Below are 21,841 nucleotides of genomic sequence, written 5' to 3'. Positions count from 1 at the left end.
TAAACTAGTCCTGTGTGCAACATGGGTTTCAGGAGTTTACATCCTTCCTTCAATGACGTCAACCTGGAACCTTCTAAAATCCAACCTGGAAAGGTAGAAATTTCTATTTTGCTCTTAAATCTCCTCTATATTAATTACAAAATTTATAAAATTCAAAAATTGAAACTGCTATATGTCACTTTCCTCAATATTTGAATGAATTATTTGTAAATTTCAATGTTCTAAACTTCTAACATGTATTTTCCTTAATTAAAGTGACTATTGAATTTGTTAATGAAAGCAAATACATTTGGTTACCAGAATTTAGTATTTCCATCACGAATTTGTGCTATAATCTTCTACTAAATATAGTAAAATTACACGAAGTTCATTCTCCACTTATTTCGCGTGAGGCATTTTAGAAATTTACTGTTTATCGTTTGGTCATTTACTTTCCTCTGTTCATAAATCTTTTAAAATTCCAGAGTACAATTTACGTTTCTTGGTACTTGTCTTTTGAGACTCTAAAGTTCCTCCATAAGGGGAGGGCAGGGTGGGGACCGAGCCTCCTCTCGCTTACGAAAATGTATGGTACCTGACGCGGGTTAAATTTCTTAAGATGCTTGATACAAGTAAAAAATGCGAAACGTAATATAGCATCTAGGGATTTGAGAACCACCTAAAAAAGTTTATTCGGGTGCTCATGCTCAAGAGTCATCTATGGATTAACGGATGAAATTTAAAGTCACCTAACATTTACACGTTAACGTAATGACTCCACTAATGAACTCAATCGAGATAATTATTCTATCTATTGGAAGGAGAACAGAATGGGAATTAGAAATTAACATTAGTTCAAGAATTATCGTGTAGAGCAATGAACATAAGTGTGACCACTGACATTGCAATTTTATAAGGCTCACTTGTGTTAGAGTCTATCCTACTACTTGAAAACATTTACTACTTGAAATCTCTTGATAAAATTCTGCCACTGGTAAAGACATTGGTAAAAAGAAATTCGTTAAGATCTCAAGAACCATGTTTATAACTGTGGGATCTACCGTAGTCGGGTCAAGATTTCAATTAGGAACTAGTTTGTGCCCTATTCAAATATCCAAGTTTCAGAATCCTGCGTTACTTCTGCACAACTTTTATAGAGATATTGTAGTTGTTGAGCACTTCAAATTATATGCTCGTAACCAAACTCCCTCTATAAAAATTGTTGGCATAGTACCTTAGGATTTGAAACGTGTATTTTTGGATAGCGCACACATTAGTTCCTATTGGAAGTCTTGATCCGACTACGGTAGGTCCTTTACTTTTGGAGCCATAAAGTTAATTTTTTCATGTTTTCAGCAGCCTAGAACTCCGAAAGGAAGCATTTGTGCACCCAGGTTGGTCTATACTTTTTGTCTTACCTTGGCGTCAGGAATCACCTCCTAAACGTTGTCAGTGGTATTTTGAAACGCCGTATATATATATATATATATATATATATATATATATATATATATATATATATATATATATATATATATATATATATATATATACAGACCGTTATCTATTAAGATGTGAACGGATTCACTCCATTAAAACTCTCATCCAATGTAATCTGCCTTCGTTCAAGAGTTCTCGTTCGGAGTAGCAAACAACCAAAGGCAGACAAAACAAGGCAATCTTGTAAGTCCTACCTGCGTGATCCTAATATAACACAGCGTTGGACGTTTGGAGGCGATTGTTGATTATTGTGTAAATATTGTTCGATTCACATCTTTCAGCCCTTCGAATTCAAAGGGCGGATGATACATGTTCCTTCTGAATTAAAACGCTTCATAACCTATATACAAGTTATCATCAAAATTAATGGATGATCTCAAGGAAGTGCGTCATCCTGATTAACAAAGCATGGAGTCATCGTTAGGATGCAAAACACCTCCGATTCGTCGTGCGACGAAGGCAAATAACTCATATATGCCTTCAGATTAATACTGTACCATTTTTTACGCAATGAAGCACTCAGTTCCGCCACCGAGATAGGAAAAGAATAATAATATCCACCAAGTTCTGCTTAGGTCTAGCAAATTATCCTCTGGAATTTATTTCTCCTACTAAAACGTTTTGTTGTAAAAATCTTCCCTTTTTATTAACAGTAAGTTACAAAAGTCACTATAATGTAAAAAATTCGCTAATAATTGGGTAAGATATGGTATCTGAAGGCCGAGGAGCCTAGGAAAGACACAGAGTCCCAAGCGAAATAAGTGAAGTGGATTTCGGATCTTCAATGCTCCGTTCAAGCAGAGAAGGGATAGAAATCCACAAAGCTCCATGTAACCTGGGTGACTGAGGTTAAGGAATTCCACAAAGTTCCAAGCGAAGGATAGGATATCCAGATCTCCAGTTATGTTCTTCTCAAAGCTCCAGACAAGCTGAGAGAGAGGATCTGACCAGCCAGAGACTGATATTGGATATGGAGATATTCTTGGTTTTATAGCTGCTCCACTCTGGCGATGGTGCTGGTAGTCCTTCTTCGTCGTATGGCTAGTGGAGTTGCTGGTGTTCTTGTCGTCTGCCACTGTAGTAGTTCATAGTAGAACATACACGATGTTGTTTGTAAATACAAACATGTGTTCATTGTTTGTAAACAGAGCCATATGCGAATATTACAATACATACTTCGGAGTCTGAGTTTCATAACTGACAAGTGGAGTTCATTAATTTATAACAATATTATGTATTTTTAAAATTATTACCCGTATTTATGGGCAATACTTGCTATTGAAATATGCACAAGCTAGCTAAAAGAAGAAGAAAGTATAAAAAGAAATAGAATTAATTAATTTCCTTCAGATATTATTATTGGTGTCTTGATGTTCTGTTAACATAGCAATCTGACTATATGTGTTGTTAGTTGTCATAGCAACGATAGTTTTATATATATATAACAAAAAGGATCCATCTTATATACTCTACATGTATGTTATTTTAAAGGGTGTAAATGTTTCCTTTATTACGTATTATAATAAAAGGTAATATCAAGATGGAGTGTTCAAGTGAATTTCAGAAAAAGGTAGTAAACTAGATTATATTTATTTGAACTGTGGGCTATAGTATAACGATATATAAAATAGACAAAATAAGTTACATTACAAATTGGTGGCTTCCGACACGAATTTGCGTTATATATAAATGTTTTCCGTCTCAGGATTTCCGGAGATTTTTGAGAAGATAAGTAAACAATCTCCTAAACAACTAACTTTAGATTGATTTTAAGATTACGTAGCAGTTTTATCACACCCATCCAGACGGAATATACCTTGTTAAGGAGTGGAAGAAAAATTTACAGAAATATGAAAATGAGTGTTAATGAGAGTAAAAATACACATGAAGCAAGTAGTAATATAGAAATGAATACATTCTCAGACCTAGCTGACTTTACCAGACATCTGAATGAGCAGACGAATCAGCAGATTGGGCAAATGAAGCAACAAATGGGCAATAATAATCAGCATATGACACAACAGTTATGACAACAGATAGAGCACTTGGATATTAAATGGGATACCCGGATTTAGCAGACTAATCAACAGTTAATACAACGGAATGAACAAACAAATCAACAGTTATCGCAAGATTTGTCACAACGGATTGAACTAAGTGATACCAAAATGGAGCAGATTTTGCGTAGGTTCACTGAAGTACACAATTCTGTTGAATTTATGGAAACTGTAATTCATGAACATACCAATCAAATAAGTGAACATAGTAGCCAAATCAGAGAATTACAGGATGAAGTAAACACCATCAAAGAAAGACCTGATACCATCAATGATGATCATGTCAATGTACGTGCAAATGGTAACAGAGTTCGTATTGACAATATGGAACCGACACCGTATCAACACCGAATGAATGTGGAAGAGAATGACTCATCTGAATATTCGATGAAGAGTGATAATGAGGTTAATGTGGGCAGACATTGGAGAACAAATCGTTCATCTCACCGTGGAAGAAACAATCCTATAAAAATCCGACATATGCAAAATATTAACAGAGGTTATGCTTTTCGTGTTAGTGAAGTTAAATCTCTTACAAAATTTAGCGGAAGATCTGATGATATACCTGCCAGTACATTTATAGAAAAGTTAGAAGATGAATGTGACCTGGTGGGGGTGGATGAATCTAAATTCTTAAAAATTCTACGTTTTATTGCCTCCTTGTTCTACTTGGTTTGAAGCTATGAAAGTCAATTTGCGTAATTATTCTGATTTTAAGAATGCGTTGTTATCCAATTTTGAAAAGGACTTCATGTTAGCTAATAGGGATGCATTAGTTCGGAATAGGCATTATCATCCTAAATTGGACCAGAGTATTACTGACTTTGTAATATCAGCATACAATGAATTAAAATCAATCAATCATTTTCAACCAGAATCAAGGATAAAAGCGTCCATTCGTATTTTGTTACCCTTTAAGCTACAACAAATATTAATTTCAGCTCAGTGTGTCAACTTTAACCATCTTATTATGGTAGTTCAAAATTTTGAAAGTCAATCTATGATGCAAAACAATAATCGAGGTCAAATTAATCCTAATCGTAGCCATGTTAATTATATATCTGTTCGTAATATCAATATTAAAGAAGGAGGTGTGTCAAATATGCGAAATAGTAATAATGGCAGAAGAAACGAATTCGGTACTAGAACCGAATCTAATCACATGAATAACAACAGAAATGGAATCGTAACACGTTTCCACGAAATCAATTTCGTAACAGATTCACTTGTGGCAGGAACTCGCAATATAGAAATCGAAATATTGTTGAAGTCATAATGGACAGGAAAATACACAAGACGCGCTACCCAATGTAACTTAATTCTATGGTAATATAACCTAAACTAAAGCTGTGCAATCCGAAAGAATATATTTAATTGATTCTTGTTTTATTTCACTGTAAATATCGCTATGATTTTGTTTGTTATTTGTACTTAATTTGAATTCTCTGAAGATAGTATAAATAAATATCACTGATACGAATTTCATAAAATATAACAAAAGGATTTGGAATATGATTAATGCTTATCAAAGTTCTGATAACTATACTAATTTTTAATATGGTAAAATCCCAGCGTATAAGACCATATTTATGTATCAAACAAATTAATCCTAAAGCTTTCGGTCTAATGAATCTGAAACCTGGTAAACTTTTGGGTTTACGCAATATTGATAAACTTAAGTTATGGCGTCCTTCAAAATATACTAAAAGTAAATGGATGCAGTTAGTTAAGACATTGATTCCTTCTGAAACTGTATCCAAAGTTAATTTGAGTGACATTTAATCTTTATATTAATTCTTAATATGATAATTTCTATATTTGTTTTAGTTTTGAATGTTACTTTATTGTGAATCGTAAAAAAAAAAATCCAAAATTTTGCAGCTCTCTAAAATCCACCACCGTGTGCTCGAGCACAGAATAGTACTTACGTAAATACTGGCCTGAATGTATAGATTTGGTTCCAAATCAAATTTAGAAAGTGGCGGGTGGGTAATTCACAAACGTCTTTCATATATTTGCTATAGTTGTCACCAGCGCCTTTTCTACATTATTACATTTATAATCCTGGATTTTTATATATTCTATTAAAATTAAAGTTAACGATAATTTTAAGTTATTGTGTTTTTAAACAAAGAGTGTACTGCCTTCTTGCTTTTGTCGTAATGACATGCTTTATGAAGTTTTTTTTTTATACATATATGAATTTCGCTTTAATGGGTGTAATGCTACTCAGTCTGCTGTTGTTGGCCACTAATAACATATTTTTAGCACCATAAATATTTATTTTTGCAGAGTTTCTCGAAAAGTACACATAAGGTTTTATTCTCCCGCATATCAGTTTCTTAGATTAACTAGTTTTATCGATTGATATGCATATCTCAACTTTGGACAATTATTGTACAATAATCTATTCTAGAATTTAAAGGGATAATATACGTAGTTGCTTTAGAAGTATATTAATACTCTGAAACAGATGGAAGAATGTAACTACAGGAAATTTTACAGTAATTTATTCATGTAATAATCTACTTCTCCACTAAAGTTTATATAAGATGTTCGTATTAATACGAACATCTTATATAAACCTTTAGTGTAGAAGTAGATTATTACATGAGTAATTTTTTAAGATTTCCTGTAGTTACATCCTTCCATCAGTTTCAGCGTATACAGGAACAAAAGCTAGTTCATGGAAGAAAATATTCCTCTTAGGAATAATATTAATGGCAAATTCTTCCCTGCAAAAACGCATTGCAACGTACTTCATTTTGTAAAACATATAGTAGCTTATTTTACGACATTCTACTTTTTGTTCGGTACATTACATTAGTTATAAATGTATATATATATTGATAATTGCATATATATTATATTAATATTATTAATAACTATTCGATTTTGAAAAAAACACAATGTAACATTTTCTTTGGGAATTCCAATGATATCCTATTTCGCCACTAAAATTTGCCAAGACTGGAAGGGTGAATTTATACCTCATTTAAATAAATAAGTTTCAGGATAACATTCGTTTAAAAAGATGTTGACCCAATATGGCGTATATTTTCTTTGAGCCTCTCTGGGGAAGCTGAAATCAGTGAAGTACAGGGTGCGGCACGTAAAACCGGCCCGTAAAGTGAACACATAAAATGAAATGTAATGTATTGAATATGACTAACTACAACACATAAATGAAATGTAATGTATTGAATATGACTACTCACCTTCACAGCAGCCTTCACAGTAAGTGCTGAAAGTGTCCTCCGCCCACTTCAACACACATGTGAGCACGATTGAGGAGATTCATATATACCCTTGTCAGTTCTTGTGTTGTAATGCTATTGGTGACATCCTGGATCCTGGTCTTGAGTTCTTCAATTGTGTGAGGATTTGTTTCGTATACTCTTTCCTTTAACAGTCCTCATAAGTAAAACTCACACGTGGACAAGTCTGGTGACCGAGGAGGCCACAAGCCTTTGCTGATTGTCCTCTCTGGTACGGTTTTAACTTCAGTCCCCTTAAAACACGTCTGAAACTTCTCTCACTCGCATGAACCTGTTGACTCAATCTCCTGGTTGACTATCGAGGACTTCTTGTCATTATCTCCTCCACCTGCATCTTTAATTCAGGTGTGCAGACAGATAGTCGTCTGTTCCTGGGAGCATTTTGAACCGATCCTGTACGCCGCCATTTTTCAATCAATTCCTGAATGGTGCTTTTTGCTGGCACAGAACGTCCTGGAAATTTCTCCCGAGACAAATTCTTTGTATTCACAAAAGATCCAGTGAGAATGAACCCTTCAACAATGGCAACACGCTCGGGTATCGAATACAGCATTATCACACACTGACACTCACCCGGCTTAACACAACGAGGCCTTTTTCTCAACTGGTTTCGACAAGTTTCACTGGCTGCGGCTGCACGTGACTGCTGCAGGTCACGTAAGTCGACCCGACCTCGACACGCCATCTCTTGGTAGGAAGGTAGATTATTTAAGTGTTGCCAAAAACACAATATACCAGAATATTACGACGGGCCGGTTTTACGTGCCGCACCCTGTATAAAGAGATTGATTACACCCCATCCGACCAAACGATTTTTAAAAAACCCAAGATATCAGATAAATGTTAATCGAGTTCGATAAAAGTTATTACTTACTATTTTCTTTTAGGATTCTTCACAGTCTTTAGTGCTTGGGATGAGTCAGGAATGAATCGATGGCTTAACCCCTAGTATAGGGTAAATTCCCTCTAAAGGGTGAAAGATGAATCAAAGCAACCCCATGTTGTAAACATTCAAAACAATTTTGCAGGATAAGCTAGACAATAACTTTCGTAATAATAATAATATAATTGACTCAATATGGTGCATATTTTATGGGGTTTCACAATCATCCCTACTACCTGAATTTAAAATCAATCGAGAACTGGACATTGAAATTATCTCATTTCCCCGGTGTTCAAGTAAATAAGTGTTCTACAATTACATACGTAACATTGTTCTATTTTGACATGTCAATAATAAGGGAGTGAATCCCTCCTGATTGTAAATACAATATTTCCACGGCAATTTCATAGTTCTACTATTTTTTATAAAACATAGTGTGTATTTTGTTCGAGATTATAGACTTACTCGTAGGGGTGTAGCGGGAGAATATGGGAGGAAAAGAAGAATCCAAGAGAACCAACGAGCACAATGTTTTCTTTAGTTAACGTCTCACGTTCTGCATCTAGATTAAAGGTGATGATGATAATGAACAAAATTGTGGAAAGAACACAAGCGAGAACAGGAGAACCCCTTGAAATGTCGATACATAAACTGTTTGCCATCACAAAAACAACTTAATGAAAACCGGGATCGAACCGGGGACCCTACGCAACATAGATAACCCCTTTACCATTGAGCATCTATAGTTGAGTTCTTTACCTATTTAACGAAAAATGAATTAAAGTACTGTATTAGAAATCTAAATGTATGTTTTCTATAAAAGTAATAAATTCTACGTAACTTAAATATGAATATTGATAAATATGTTACAATAAAAAAAATACAGCAAAATTTCTGAATACAGTATTTCTTATAGTCACACGTTTAAAATAAACATCATGGTGTGAAATGCACTTAAATTACCGGTATGTAATATTTTTAGAGTGTTTGCAGCACATTGCAGTGTACTTGAAGTTTCTAATTATCTAAGCATCACTGTTAATTTCTTATCTCAATTTTAAAAAATCAGTGCATCTTTAATTCATATTATTAATAAGCATAAACTGCTGTCATTTAGAAATCCTAATCCAAGTGTGAAGTAACTGTGTATTGGATATGAAGTAACGATGAGATAATTGTATAAACTCTAATTTCATTCACTAAATTCCATTATTTTATTAAATTACATTATTAACGAAAGAAACATGAACGTTTGAAAACTCATTGAAAGAAAACTTTGATTAGAACTGTACATTTTTAGACATCTGTTGTAAACACATTTTTGTTAATAAACTCGACTAGCTTCCTTCTTTCCTTTTCGCATACCTTTAAGCACAGCCTGATACTTCCCGATTCATTCGACTCTTAGGTCATCATTCTTGAGCTGGGCAAAACTACGAGGAACACAACCACAAGGGGTATTCGTCACGAAGTTGAGGAAGGTGCAGGATCATCGGAGACAAGCAGATTCCACCATTGGAGGACAACCGACTCCATGTTTAAAGAATATCATTCTGCCGGTTCATCGCCGCAGATACTTTTCTCAGTTGAGATTAGTGGAATGAAGATGTAATAGGACATCCTAAAGAAGCATTATTGTAGAGACGCATCGCGGAGAGAGTTCGACGCCTCTAGCAGTCCAGCAGGATTGAGTTCCAGTTGTTGGCTGTTACCAGAAAATCCAAGTTCCTTCACGGCAAACCCTTCATCGTTCCAGATGAACAGGACGACGCCAGTCTCGATGGATCTATCAGGCTAGTGCTCATCCTTTACCTTCCAACCATAACCTATTTCTCTCTCTCACCTTTTCCCTACTAGTCATCTTCCAAATTGGAACATTTGAGTTTCATTTAAATTCAATCATAATTTCGTTGTTACATACCGTGTTGTGATCAGTTCCATCCCCTATTGTTACATTATTCTATGAATATTCTTTAGAGATTATTCTGAGCTACAACTGATGGCACAGCAGCGGCACATGATTTAGATGCTGTGAGGCTTACGCCTTTGTTACGATCCCAAAATTTCGATAAATTACGATTCTAAATATTCGGTAGATGCTTTAAGATCCCAAATTTTGAGTAATCTGTACAGTGTAATTTATAGTTTGTCGAGAGAAATTGAGTAGAGTTATTTTTAGCCCACCCGCCCACCCTCGTTACGTTATTCATTTGCTCTGTTAGAGTAATTTTTGTTTTATTGTTACTTAGTTGAATAACTAAGTGGGTGAGAAGAGAAAATTTTTGCCAAGTTATTATATTTTTTGTTAGTATCTAGGAAGTGTTATTTACATTTTGGATTTTATTATAAGTGTGAGATTTATTATAAGTGTGAATTTAAAAATAGCAAATATGGAGAATCCTAGTGCAATATCTTCTGCTTTCTATCGTTTAGTGGAACACTCCAAATTTTCCGGCAAATTGAACGAGTCAGTTCAGTCATTTTTTAGTCATTTTGAGGATTTTTCTGTACTTCATAACCTACGTGATGTACAGAAACGTCATTTGTTGCCGTATTTTTCAGAAAATGGGGCTCGTGCTTTTCTCTTAGCTTTACAATCAACCACAGAATATGACAATCTCATGTATGTACAGATTAGGAAGAAATTATTAGAGGCTTATGAAGATAATATAGTTTCGCAAGTTTTAGAGCAAGACATCAGAAATAGGGAACAGTCAGATTCTGAATTTGTCCTAGATTACATTTTTCATAAATGGAAATTAATACTCGAGTACGATCCGAAGATGTCAGTGACCGAGCAAATTGACTTGATAATCGATGGGTTATTGCCTTTATTTTAGTCTGTAGTTGTAAGAAAATCATATAAGACTGTTATTGAGTTAGCAAAGTCCTTAGGTTTAGAGGAAAGAGCTACTGTTCTCGTCAGCATGCGTAGTCAGCGATCGAAGTCCTCGGCAATAACAAATGAATACAATATACATCCTGTTAGTAATAATACTATACAGCAAAATGAAAACATTTTGGATGTTAATATTCAGAACGAAAATGAAATTGTAAGTCAGCCTGAAAAAAAAAACACCTTGTTAGCTCAGTTAGACGATATCAAAATCCAGTTACAAAATCTCGTGCAACGAACTGCCTTGGCAAAAGTGTCTCACGCACACAAAGGAAAATCTGTGTGTATACAATTTTATGAGCATTCGCGTTTGGAGCAAAGAAATCCCATTCATGCATCCTCTCCATCCTCTGTTTATTCAGTGCCTCTTGATTCTGTCAATCCAGTCAATGTAAATGAGAATTTTAAATCGAATGATAGGAATAAAGCAGAAAGTAATATGTGTAATAATGTTAGAAATGGTAAACGATATTATGTTCCTATTCAATATGAAGCTAATTTGCCTCATATTAAAAAATATATAGATAATAAGCCGCATTTATTTCTATTGGATTCAGGCAGCACTGTTAGCATAATTTCTGGAAATAATTTAAGTAATAAGCATAAAATACTCAAAGGGACGTCTTTTATTCGTGGCGTCACTAGAAATTCTCAAGAAAGTGATCAAATCGCTTTAGTGAAATTTAAATTAGGACAGTATTTTACGCATCCTTTTCGAGTGTATAAAGATTTTCCGTATAATAGCATAATTGGCCAAGATTTCTTAAAAATCATGTTGCAATGGTTGATCACAATAAGAATTCTTTTAGTTTTGTTAAATTTGGTATTCCTCCAAGAGTTGAATTACCGCCATACGTATCTTTTGATCAAATTTCTAACCATATAGCGAAATTATATAAACCTCAATTTTTAGGGGCTCGCTCTGTTGCTTTGCCTCCAAATTCAAGAGTTCAAGTTACATTAAAGAAAGTGAATGGTCTTGCAGGAGCTCGCAATTTATTAGTTCCTAATGAGTTAATAGATACGCAGGCAGAAAATTTTTTGTGCGTAAATCAGTTGTAGACGAAATTCATCCAGTAATTTCTGTAGTTAATCCTACCAAAAGTAAACTTTACTTGAAAAAATATGTTGTTTTGGGTTCTGCCGAACATGTTATCAGTGATACCAACTTCAAGAAACAAAATAGCACTAACAATAAGGTTCATCAAGTTAATGCAGTAGATACGAAATATTTTCCTGACGGTAATAATAAATATCGTGTAAATCTTAACCCTGAATTGTTGCCACATCAACAACAGCAATTATATGACTTAGCAGAGGAAATTTATTCTAGTTTTCCTTGGAATGAATTTGATTATGGTTGTGCTAAAGGATATAAGCATAAAATTGAATTAGTAGACAATATCCCAATTTGTGATACCATTTCATCTACGGGATGAGAACAAAAAACAAGTAGATATATTATTGAAAAGTAAGATCATTGAACCTAGTATTAGTCCTTATAATTCTCCAGTAATGCTTGTTAAAAAGAAGAATGGACAGTATAGATTTATGGAAGATGGGAGATACATAAAAAATGGTTCCTGACAGTTTTCCGGTTCCTCCTATCCAGGATATTTTGACTAATTTGGCAGGACGCAAATATCTATGTTCTAGCGACGTTTTTGGAGCAATTTTTAATATTCCCCTCACTGAAGAATCAAAACCTATTACAGCTTTTTCGGTTCCGGGCGTTGGATCGTACCATTTTAATTTTCTGCCTCAGGGGGTCAAGACATCTACTAGTGGTATGAATAGGTTAGTGAAATTCACCTTAGAAGATCTTCAATAAGATAAAATATTTGCCTATGTTGACGATTATTTTTGGTCTACTGATAGTTTTGATGAAATTCTGCAGTTAACTCGTATGTTGCTTCAAAAAATGAAAGAAATTGGTTTAAAGCTTTCCCCAGAAAAAACAAAATTGGGATATTTTTCATTAGATGTTTTAGGTCACACTGTTAGTAAAGATGGTTTGTCTATTTCGAAACGAATAATTAACTCAATTTCCAACTATCAACGTCCCAAAACAAAGAAACAGGTCATTTTTTTAGGATTGGCTTCTTTTGTTCGTACATATTTACCTAATTTTAGTCAATTAGCAGAAGCGTTGCTTTCTTTGTTGAAAAAAGATGCTCCTTTCCGTTGGAAGGAACCATAGGAGACAGCATTCAATAATATCAAACAAGCCATCATTTCAGCACCATGTTTAATGAGATACAAGCCTGATTATCCTCTGTATCTCTTATTTTGATGCCAGCAAAGTCGCTCTTTCTGGTCTAATCAAACAACCTCAAAATTCACCTGACGACACAAATCTCGTACCCATTAGTTATTGTAGTCGTGGAACAGAAAATTACACCCATATCAGCTTGAATTACGAGCATTGTTATACTCATTACCTTCATTTAGGTATTTTCTCTTGGGACGTCATTTTTTTTGAAGACAGATTGTCATAGTTTAATTTATTTGAAGCAAACAAAGAATGTAAGTAAAATTTCCAGATGGTTGAGTGAAATTGAATCATATAATTTTACTATTTCACACATCAGTGGCTCCAGTAATATAGACGCAGACGCCATTTCACGTTTTTCTAACCCCCCTACAGATTTGGAAGATGAGAAAAAGAATCAAGAAGATCCGAAAATTTTGTTTACTCAGAACACAAATTCATTTTCATTTTTAGATGAGCCAAATCTGGCAACAGAAAAGTGTAAAGATCCGTTTTTTAAAGACATTTTTTTCTTGGTTGAAACAGAAAGAAAATAGAAATCATAAAATAGAACGCCAAGCATTATATTTTACTATTAAGGATGGAATTTTGTATAGAAAACAGAAAACTTCTCAAGGTACAAAATTTTTGGTTGCAGTTCCTACTTCTTTGCGTTATAAAGTTTTTAATGCTTGTCGTACGTCAACATTGGGATCATCTCATCCTGGTTATTCTAAAACCTATGATATGTTAGTAAAAACAGTGTATTTTCCCATCATGAAGATATATATATATCAGATGTGTAGAGACTGTACGATTTGTCAAATACGGAAATCGAAAATTAGTTCTCCGTATGGTACATTGCTTATTTATCCCTCAGTTCCCCACTTCTATCGCATCCACATAGATGTAGGTGGGAATTATTCCCCCAATAATATGTTAAATCACAAATGTTTGGTAGTTGTAGTAGACAGTTGTACTAGACACATAATTGCGGATTCCCTTCCCGATATTACAGCAAGTACTTTGGCTTCATTTCTTTATCATAAAGTAATTTTAAAGTCTGGAATTTTCTATGAAATTGTCTTAGACAAAGCCAGTGCATTCACTACTGGATTATTTAAATAATTATGTGCTATGATTGGTGCTAACATGTGTTTTGTAAACGTACATGGGCATTATAGTAATGGTGTTTGTGAAGTTAGTATTAGGAACATAGAACAACGATTGAAATCAGCTTTACGGGATAAAGATTTAGGAGAATGGATTGACTTATTACAACCTATAGTTCTTTCGCTTAACGTCACCAAGAATTTATCGTCTCAAATTTCACCATTTGAATGTCTTTTTGGCTTCAAACCTAGGTTACTTCATCAGGCAATTTTAAATACCCCGTGTCAATATGAAGACAATGCCATTCGTTTACAGCAATTACAAGAGATTAGGGAAAAAGCGCAAGAAAATCTTTACATACGTCATAAAACGGCAACAAAAGTTTTTGTCAAGAGATACGAAATCAGCTTTTAAAGAACGAGAAAAAGTTTGGATATTGGATACCTCAAAAAGAAGGGTCATGACAAAGCATTCAGCAGAAAGTTTATTGGTCCAGGCATAAATGAACGTGTGGAAAATCCAAATTCATACTTTGTTAAGTATAAGACCGCCCGAGGATCTTACAAGCATAGCAATGCAGAGATTGAAGAAGTTTTATGAGAAGGAAATCCCGGAAGAGGAAGACCACCTTGAAGACTCTGACGAAGAGGTGCCTATCAACGTCTTCCCGGAAGACCATACGATGAAAAAGAAGAACACGAGACGCGAAGACCATCAAGGACCACCAACTGAAGAGATCTTCAACCCCAAGAAACAGTGTTTGGAAGAAGAAGTTTTTATCCCTTCTCTTCATATCAAGGATGTTGTGATTGCCGAAAATCTACCAACGTGGGCAACTATAGGGAAGAATTCCACAGAAGAAAAACCGAAATTTGCTTGTAATACTGCCATCAATCAGAAGATTAGTATTTATAAAGGGAATACAGTGGATATAGAAGCAGATGCCTTAGTAAATCCGACGAATGAAACCTTAACTTCCTTAGGTGGTGCAGATAAAGCCATTCAAGACGCAGCTAGATCTGAATTTTTAGAAGAATGTTTGACTATATCATCATTGAAGCCAGGAGAAGCGAAAATTGCCAATGGTTATCGTTTACCAGCTAATAATGTAATTATGACATGTGGATCACGGAATTCAGACAAGATTTTACGAGAAACGTACAAAAATTGTTTTAAAGTGATGTTGGAGAATGATCTTTCCACAATTGTACTACCTAACATTTCTACTGGAGCATTTAAGTTTCCGAAGTTAGAAGCTGCCAAAATTGCCTTGGCTACAAGAATATTTTTAGAGGAACATTTTGATGACGTAGACCGTGTCGTATTTTGTATTTATAACAGAGAGAATTGGGACATTTATCAGCGGTTACTCCCCATATATTTTCCCACTGATGAAGAATCTGTTAGTCCGTCTGTCCGCACGTAACTTGAATGTAGATTACTTTTCTTAAGGATTGGATTCTGGAAAGGAACACCTTGTAGATGGATGATGAACTTTCTTTTAGCAGTGGCCACGCTTAGAAGTTAGTTTATCTTGGTTTTGTATAGTGCATCCAAATCTACCGGTAGAACACTTTGAAACTTAAAATACTTCGAATTTTGGAACATGTTGGTATCCTCAAGAATTGTACCATTTCATTTGATTGCACACCGTATGGCTACAGATGTTTCTTACCTTTATTTTATTTTTTTTTTTTGAAATGTGAGTATGTGAACAATGAAGAAAATCAACGACACGCGTATGGATAGATATTTCGATAGATATATTAAGAAGAAGTCAGAAGATTGAAGTCAAGATTGCAAGAACCATGCTCCATCCTTTTAGATGTCTAGGATTCGATGCCATGATTGATGTCCAGCATTCGATGCCCGAAGAGGACAAGATTTAAGAAGAAAGAAGATGAAGATCATAAGAATTTATATGTTAGTTAGGGTTGTAGGTTATATGTGGTGAATGGTTCTGTCGTGCTGATTTCATATAGTTTGATTACAGCCAGTATATGGTGCTATAACCATATTTTGGATTTTTTCCCAGCCTACGGACGCTTTAAGCCTAAAAAACTTAAAGCTCATTTTTCTCAAACTGAAATCAGTACCCTTCTTGTGAAGTCTAACTTTATTGTCTTTGGTTAGCTAGATAGTATCACACCGTTTTTTTCTTATTACTCACGCTAGATATTGAAGTTATTTTCTGCATTATAGGAACATATACATATAGAGGTCTACATTGGATTTTACACTTATGAAATATTTATTTATTTGATTATGATTTCATTTTATTATATGTATCTAAGTTTTGATAATTTGTATTAGTGATAATTAGATTTAGTATTATTCCTACCTTTCATTTCCCTTCCCTAAGCACTAACGGAACTCCACACTAACATTTTAAAACACATGTCACTCACAATTGTATTATGCAAGCACTAATGTTTATTTCTCTTTTTCTTACTTTCCATTTTCCCAGAGACGGTGTCGTTACATATCACAAGGTCAACCTACTGAACTACATGGACTGTCTCAGAAATATATACTCAGCAGTTTTCAGTCGAGTATTAATTCAAAACAAACAATATGTTATACAAAGAACTCTTTTATCTTCAACAAACATTTTTTTAAAAATTTCTTCAATATTTTTTTGTACTACGGAAAATTAAAATTTTCGTGTATTTTTAGTTTCGAGGAGGGAGTGTGAAGTAACTGTGTATTGGATATGAAGTAACGATTAGATAATTGTATAAACTCTAATTTCATTCACTAAATTCGATTATTTTATTAAATTACATTATTAACGAAAGAAACATGAACTTTTGAAAACTCATTAAAAGAAAACTTTGATTAGAACTGTACATTTTTAGACATCTGTTGTAAACACATTTTTGTTAATAAACTCGACTAGCTTCCTGCTTTCCTTTCCGCATATCTTCAAGCACAGCCTGGTGCTTCCCGATTCATTCGTCTCTTAGGTCATCATTCTTGAGCTGGGCAAAACTACGAGCAACACAACCACAAGGGGTATTCGTCACGAAGTTGAGGAAGGTGCAGGATCATCAGACAAGCAGATTCCACCATTGGGGGACAACCGACTCCATGTTTAAAGAATACCATTCTGCCGGTTCATCGCCGCAGATACTTTTCTCAGTTGAGATTAGTGGAATGAAGATGTAATAGGACATCCTAAAGAAGTATTATTGTAGAGACGAATCACGGAGAGAGTTCGACGCCCCTAGCAGTCCAGTAGGATTGAGTTCCAGTTGTTGGCTGTTATCAGAAAATCCAGGTTCCTTCACGGCAAACCCTTCATCGTTCCAGATGAACAGGACGACGCCAGTCTCGATGGATCTATCATGCTAGTACTCATCCTTTATCTTTCAATAATAACCTATTTCTCTCTCTCACCTTTTCCCTACTAGTCATCTTCAAAATTGAAATATTTGAGTTTCATTTAAATTCAATCATAATTTCGTTGTTACGTACCGTGTTGTGCATCAGTTCCATCCCCTATTGTTACATTATTCTATGAGCATTCTTTAGAGATTATTCTGGGCTACAACTGATGGCACAGCACCGGCACACAACAACATCAGTGTCTTCTTTGCAAGTATTAAAAGATGACTATACAAACAAAACTGTATTGACGGGCTTCCACGACAACTTATTATAAAGGTAACCAAGAAAATTCTGTTGCGTTTTGTGATGATCTGTGTTCAATTGGCTCTCACACCATGACTTGAACGCGGATGGAGAAAATGCCAAGGTCAGTTATCGTTGAGGGTATATCCAACATACTACCTGGTTGTGGTAGTTCACTTACACCGTGAAGATCCTTAAAAACAGAGTGAGCATGGGGCCTCCACAGAACGTCATAAGTGCGTGTATAATGTACGAGTTCAAACTCGGATCAAACGCCACTGCAGCCGGGCGGAAGATATACCAGGGTTTTGGTGAGAGTGTCGTGACTACGCGGACAGTGCAGCGATAGTTTTACAAGTTTAATGACAGTGACGAAACACTCGAGGACGCACCACATGCCAGAAGACATGTACAAAATGAAGATCGTCAGCCACCAATTCAGGTAAACGGTTTCCAGACATACTAGGAACTGGAACTACAATTCAGTGCAAGTGGATAAACCATTCGGCAGCACATCCATCAACTTGGGAAGCACTGCAAGTCGGGGAGATGCGTCTAACATGAATTGACTCCGGCGAGAAGGCAACACGAGCAGACAAGTGTGTTTGATTGTTTTCTCGTCTGAGGAAGGAGCCATTTCTGGACAGGGTGTTGACATGTGATGAGAAGTGGGTCCTGTATGAAGCTCCACGGCACCATCATCATTGGTTAGCATCCCACGAACCGATTCCAAAATAACCAAAACCAGCACTGCACCGAAGAACGTCCTCCTGTATGATTGGTGGACTGCTCACGGCATCGTGCATCGGGAGCTGTTACAAGCTGGCCAGAGCATCAATGTAACTGTGTACTGTAAGCAGTTGAACCGTGTTCAAGAAAAACTCAAAACTCTAGAGCCAGCATTTCTGAATCGCAAAGGGTCCTCCTGTTACAGGACAACGCTCAGCACCACGTGGCTAGGATAATCCGGGACACCATTCTACCCCTTGGATTGGAAACACCATTGCATCCGCCACACTCCGCAGACATTGCACCTCAGGTTATTACCTGTTCCATTCCTCGGACAATCACCTTAGAGGACGCCAGTTCGAGTTTTTAGTAGAGGTGCAAAATGCACTTGATACTTTCTTTGCTTCACGGCCCACCGCAATGAAAAAATCCATGGTCTTCCAAAACGTTGGCAAGCTCGTCGATGTTTTGCGGATCATTTTTGATGTTCCATTTACGTCTTAGGTGACGTATTGATGTGAGAAGGTGGTGGGTGAAAAAGCGATACAACTTTCTTGGCTTCATTTATAAAATGTGTACCCCTGAAATGAATTTAAGTCTCTACCGGCTAGCGGCTTAAGCTGATAAGAACTATGTCAAATGAGTAGAAGAAGGCGTAGTCACTAGCGTGAGAAAAATAAAATGTGATGAATTAGTAAAGTGGAAATCTTTAGAGAAGAAGTATATCTTCTGATTTCAATGATATGTTACGTCTACTCTTGAAATGGGATTTACCCAAATTAACCTAAGCAAGTATAGTCGATTAGCGGTAAACCTTAAATCGCATGATTGCCAAGTAATAAGACAATCTACTGAGCATTTTTATATTCTAGAGAATGAAGAGGTTGACAAGAGTTATTACGCATTTAGACCACAAATTTCCCAACTCAGCAAATAGGCCACTTTCATAAAAGTAGATAATGGAAAGCGGTCTTTTTGCTGACAAATTTCCGCAACTAGACCACTTGCACATTACTATATATCTATCTATATCTATATCTATCTATCTATCTATCTATCTATCTATCTATATATATATATATATATATATATATATATATATATATATATATATATATATATATATATATATATGTGTGTGTGTGTGTGTATGTATGTATGTATACAGGGCCGGAATTAGGGGGATGCACCGAAGCACGTGTCCCCCTCCGTTGTGAATATACACTATCTAAAGTGAGAATTTGGCAGTGGAAATAGCAATACTTTCCCAACATTCATGTCATGTTTCAGTTTCGGGCTTAAAAGAAAGCGGTTTTGCTAAACACAATAGTTTAAGTCAGTTTCTCATACACATTACAGATACCTAAAGGAATTTAAAAAAGATTAAATTTGACTCAAATGTACTGATAGTTATTGGTGCACCCCCCCTGAGAAACTATATATATCCAGGATTTTCAACGAAGTTGATTGTTGATATTAACAGTTAACCTAGTCTGAAACAACGAAAATTGAACTTACCAGTACGTAAAATCTGTATGAATACAGGCACTTTCCCGTCAGCGAGCGAATAGGTATTGTCTGTATTAAATCATTTTGCTTCCGTAGATAGCTAGATACATGACGATTATTTAGTTAATATAGCTGTATTCGCTCGCTTAGGATTCCACATTCCTTTGTCTTAAAAGGAACTTCAACTCATTGCAAAGTTTTAGTGTTCTCTCAGCAACAATCCATCAATGTTAAACATTTAATTGTTATGATTTTCCATGTAACGTACAACTTCAAATACCATGATCCCATTTATCATATTAATGTTTTTACTCAAACAAACGGTAGTTAGGGTAGCGATCAGTATTATCAATGTTGCTACCTGGTGTTTATCCAGTAAAAGTGTAGTTTAGCTATTAGCTATAACTTTGAGCTCTAGCTCTGTCTCTTCAAATTTGTCCATTTCTAGCTATTTGACATTAGTGAGAGTTTTCATTTTTCAATCAAAACTTCTCTAAAATTTCGAATAAGTGCAATAGCACTCTGGGCACCAAAGTATATAACCTCTAACCTAGTGGGCATTTTCGAGTAAAAGTTGGCATACAGCATTTTCACAAAGTTCAATGTCTTCATAATACAGATCCACCGTATGTTTTGCAGAGTGGTGTTTTGAACTTCCATAATTATAATCTTGGTTTATCGTCATCCCAAAATTACAAAATAAAAAATACAAAAGAAACAGTCAAACATTTCAATAAATAAATAAATCCTGTAACCCATTTCCAAATGAAAGTACAAATAAACGAATTCATGGCCCAGGAGAAGTCTTTACCTTCTATGGGCCGCCCATCTTCTGATGAAAGTAAAAATGCTCTTTAAAAAAATTGCCATTACAACATATTTTTAGGTGATTTAGTCTCACGAAGATAAAGCCAATGCTTTCATTAGTCTCTAGTTCTGATGTCATTCATTCATAAGCGCTGGTGTCATTACGATAGTTTCGGACTTTGTTATGTTTCTGAATTGACGACATTATTCTGATTCCAACATGGAAGCTGTTTGCAGCTTCAAAAGGGATGAGAGTCCCATTGTGATTACGGTGGATGAAGTATTAGTCTCCAAACTGATGGAACTGACGACATAGGAAAAAATTATCACCATGACTTCCTCATTGTTACGCTAGGTGGGGCACACACTGTCGTAAAATTCTTGCAAATCATTGACAATATGTACAACCATCAGAGTTATTGGAAGCTTGGATTGAGGGCAACCTACTTGGCGCAAAAACTGCTGAGCAGGTATTAACAGGAACATCTTGCACGAAAGGAATGAGAGCGCATAAGATGATGGCTCTCTTGGAGGGTACTACTTCCATAGTTGCTAAGTCTCATAGAAGGGAATAATCCAGTACTAAAAAATATGAGTCAGGAAACAAAATGACCATATTTAAGAATTTGTCACTGCTTCTACCAGAACAGTTTACAGCGATCATACCAGGTTTAATTTCAAATAGCGAGAACCCGAATTTTATATTTTGCGAGGGATATATGTAGATGGTCCACATACTTCTGTTTACTCGTGCTCAGAGGGATGGAATTTGGGACCTGCACCTGACGCCTTCCAGCGAATTTTGCCATATTTTATGCAATACAATCACGTGAACTATGCTCGGTGGGGCACCATCTATCTGAACGAAATGTACCAACTTCTAGAAGAGGTCAAGATGGAATTTGAGGTTAGTAACTTTGTTGTCAGGTGTTCGCCATTATGCTTCAAGTTGACTCAGATCTGAGTCAGAAGTGGCTAGGATGCATTGGGAAGGAACGTGGAGGTATTTATTGATATCACAAGAAGCATCTTTGTTCTAAGCAGATGGGCTATATCTTTCTATCTTTCTTCCGATCATAACTTTCCCACGATACAAAAATTCATTTATGTTCACATTGAGACCTTGCAAGGCAGAATAAAGTTGGATTCGAGATATACAGATGCACTGGTTTTAAGTTCGCAGGTGTTCGGCCTTTTCTAAAGTAA

At 35.4% G+C, this 21,841-nt stretch overlaps 1 protein-coding gene across 1 annotated transcript in view; it reads right to left on the bottom strand.

The window, feature by feature from the left end:
* The window catches only part of LOC145669143 (uncharacterized), a 125,305-nt gene extending 105,258 nt beyond the window's left edge, over positions 1-20,047 (bottom strand). Inside the window, exon 1 of the mRNA XM_081737488.1 lies at positions 19,838-20,047. The gene's annotated coding sequence lies outside the window, so the exon portion shown is untranslated. The remainder of the gene's footprint in view (positions 1-19,837) is intronic.
* Between the last annotated feature and the right edge of the window lie 1,794 nt (positions 20,048-21,841).

This window comes from Thermobia domestica, chromosome 13 (genome assembly GCF_964235325.1).
Source record: "Thermobia domestica chromosome 13, izTheDome1.hap1.1, whole genome shotgun sequence".
Taxonomy (NCBI): domain Eukaryota; kingdom Metazoa; phylum Arthropoda; class Insecta; order Zygentoma; family Lepismatidae; genus Thermobia; species Thermobia domestica.
Note: the sequence above shows the minus strand (reverse complement) of the source record. Positions and strands in the feature narration are given on the sequence as shown.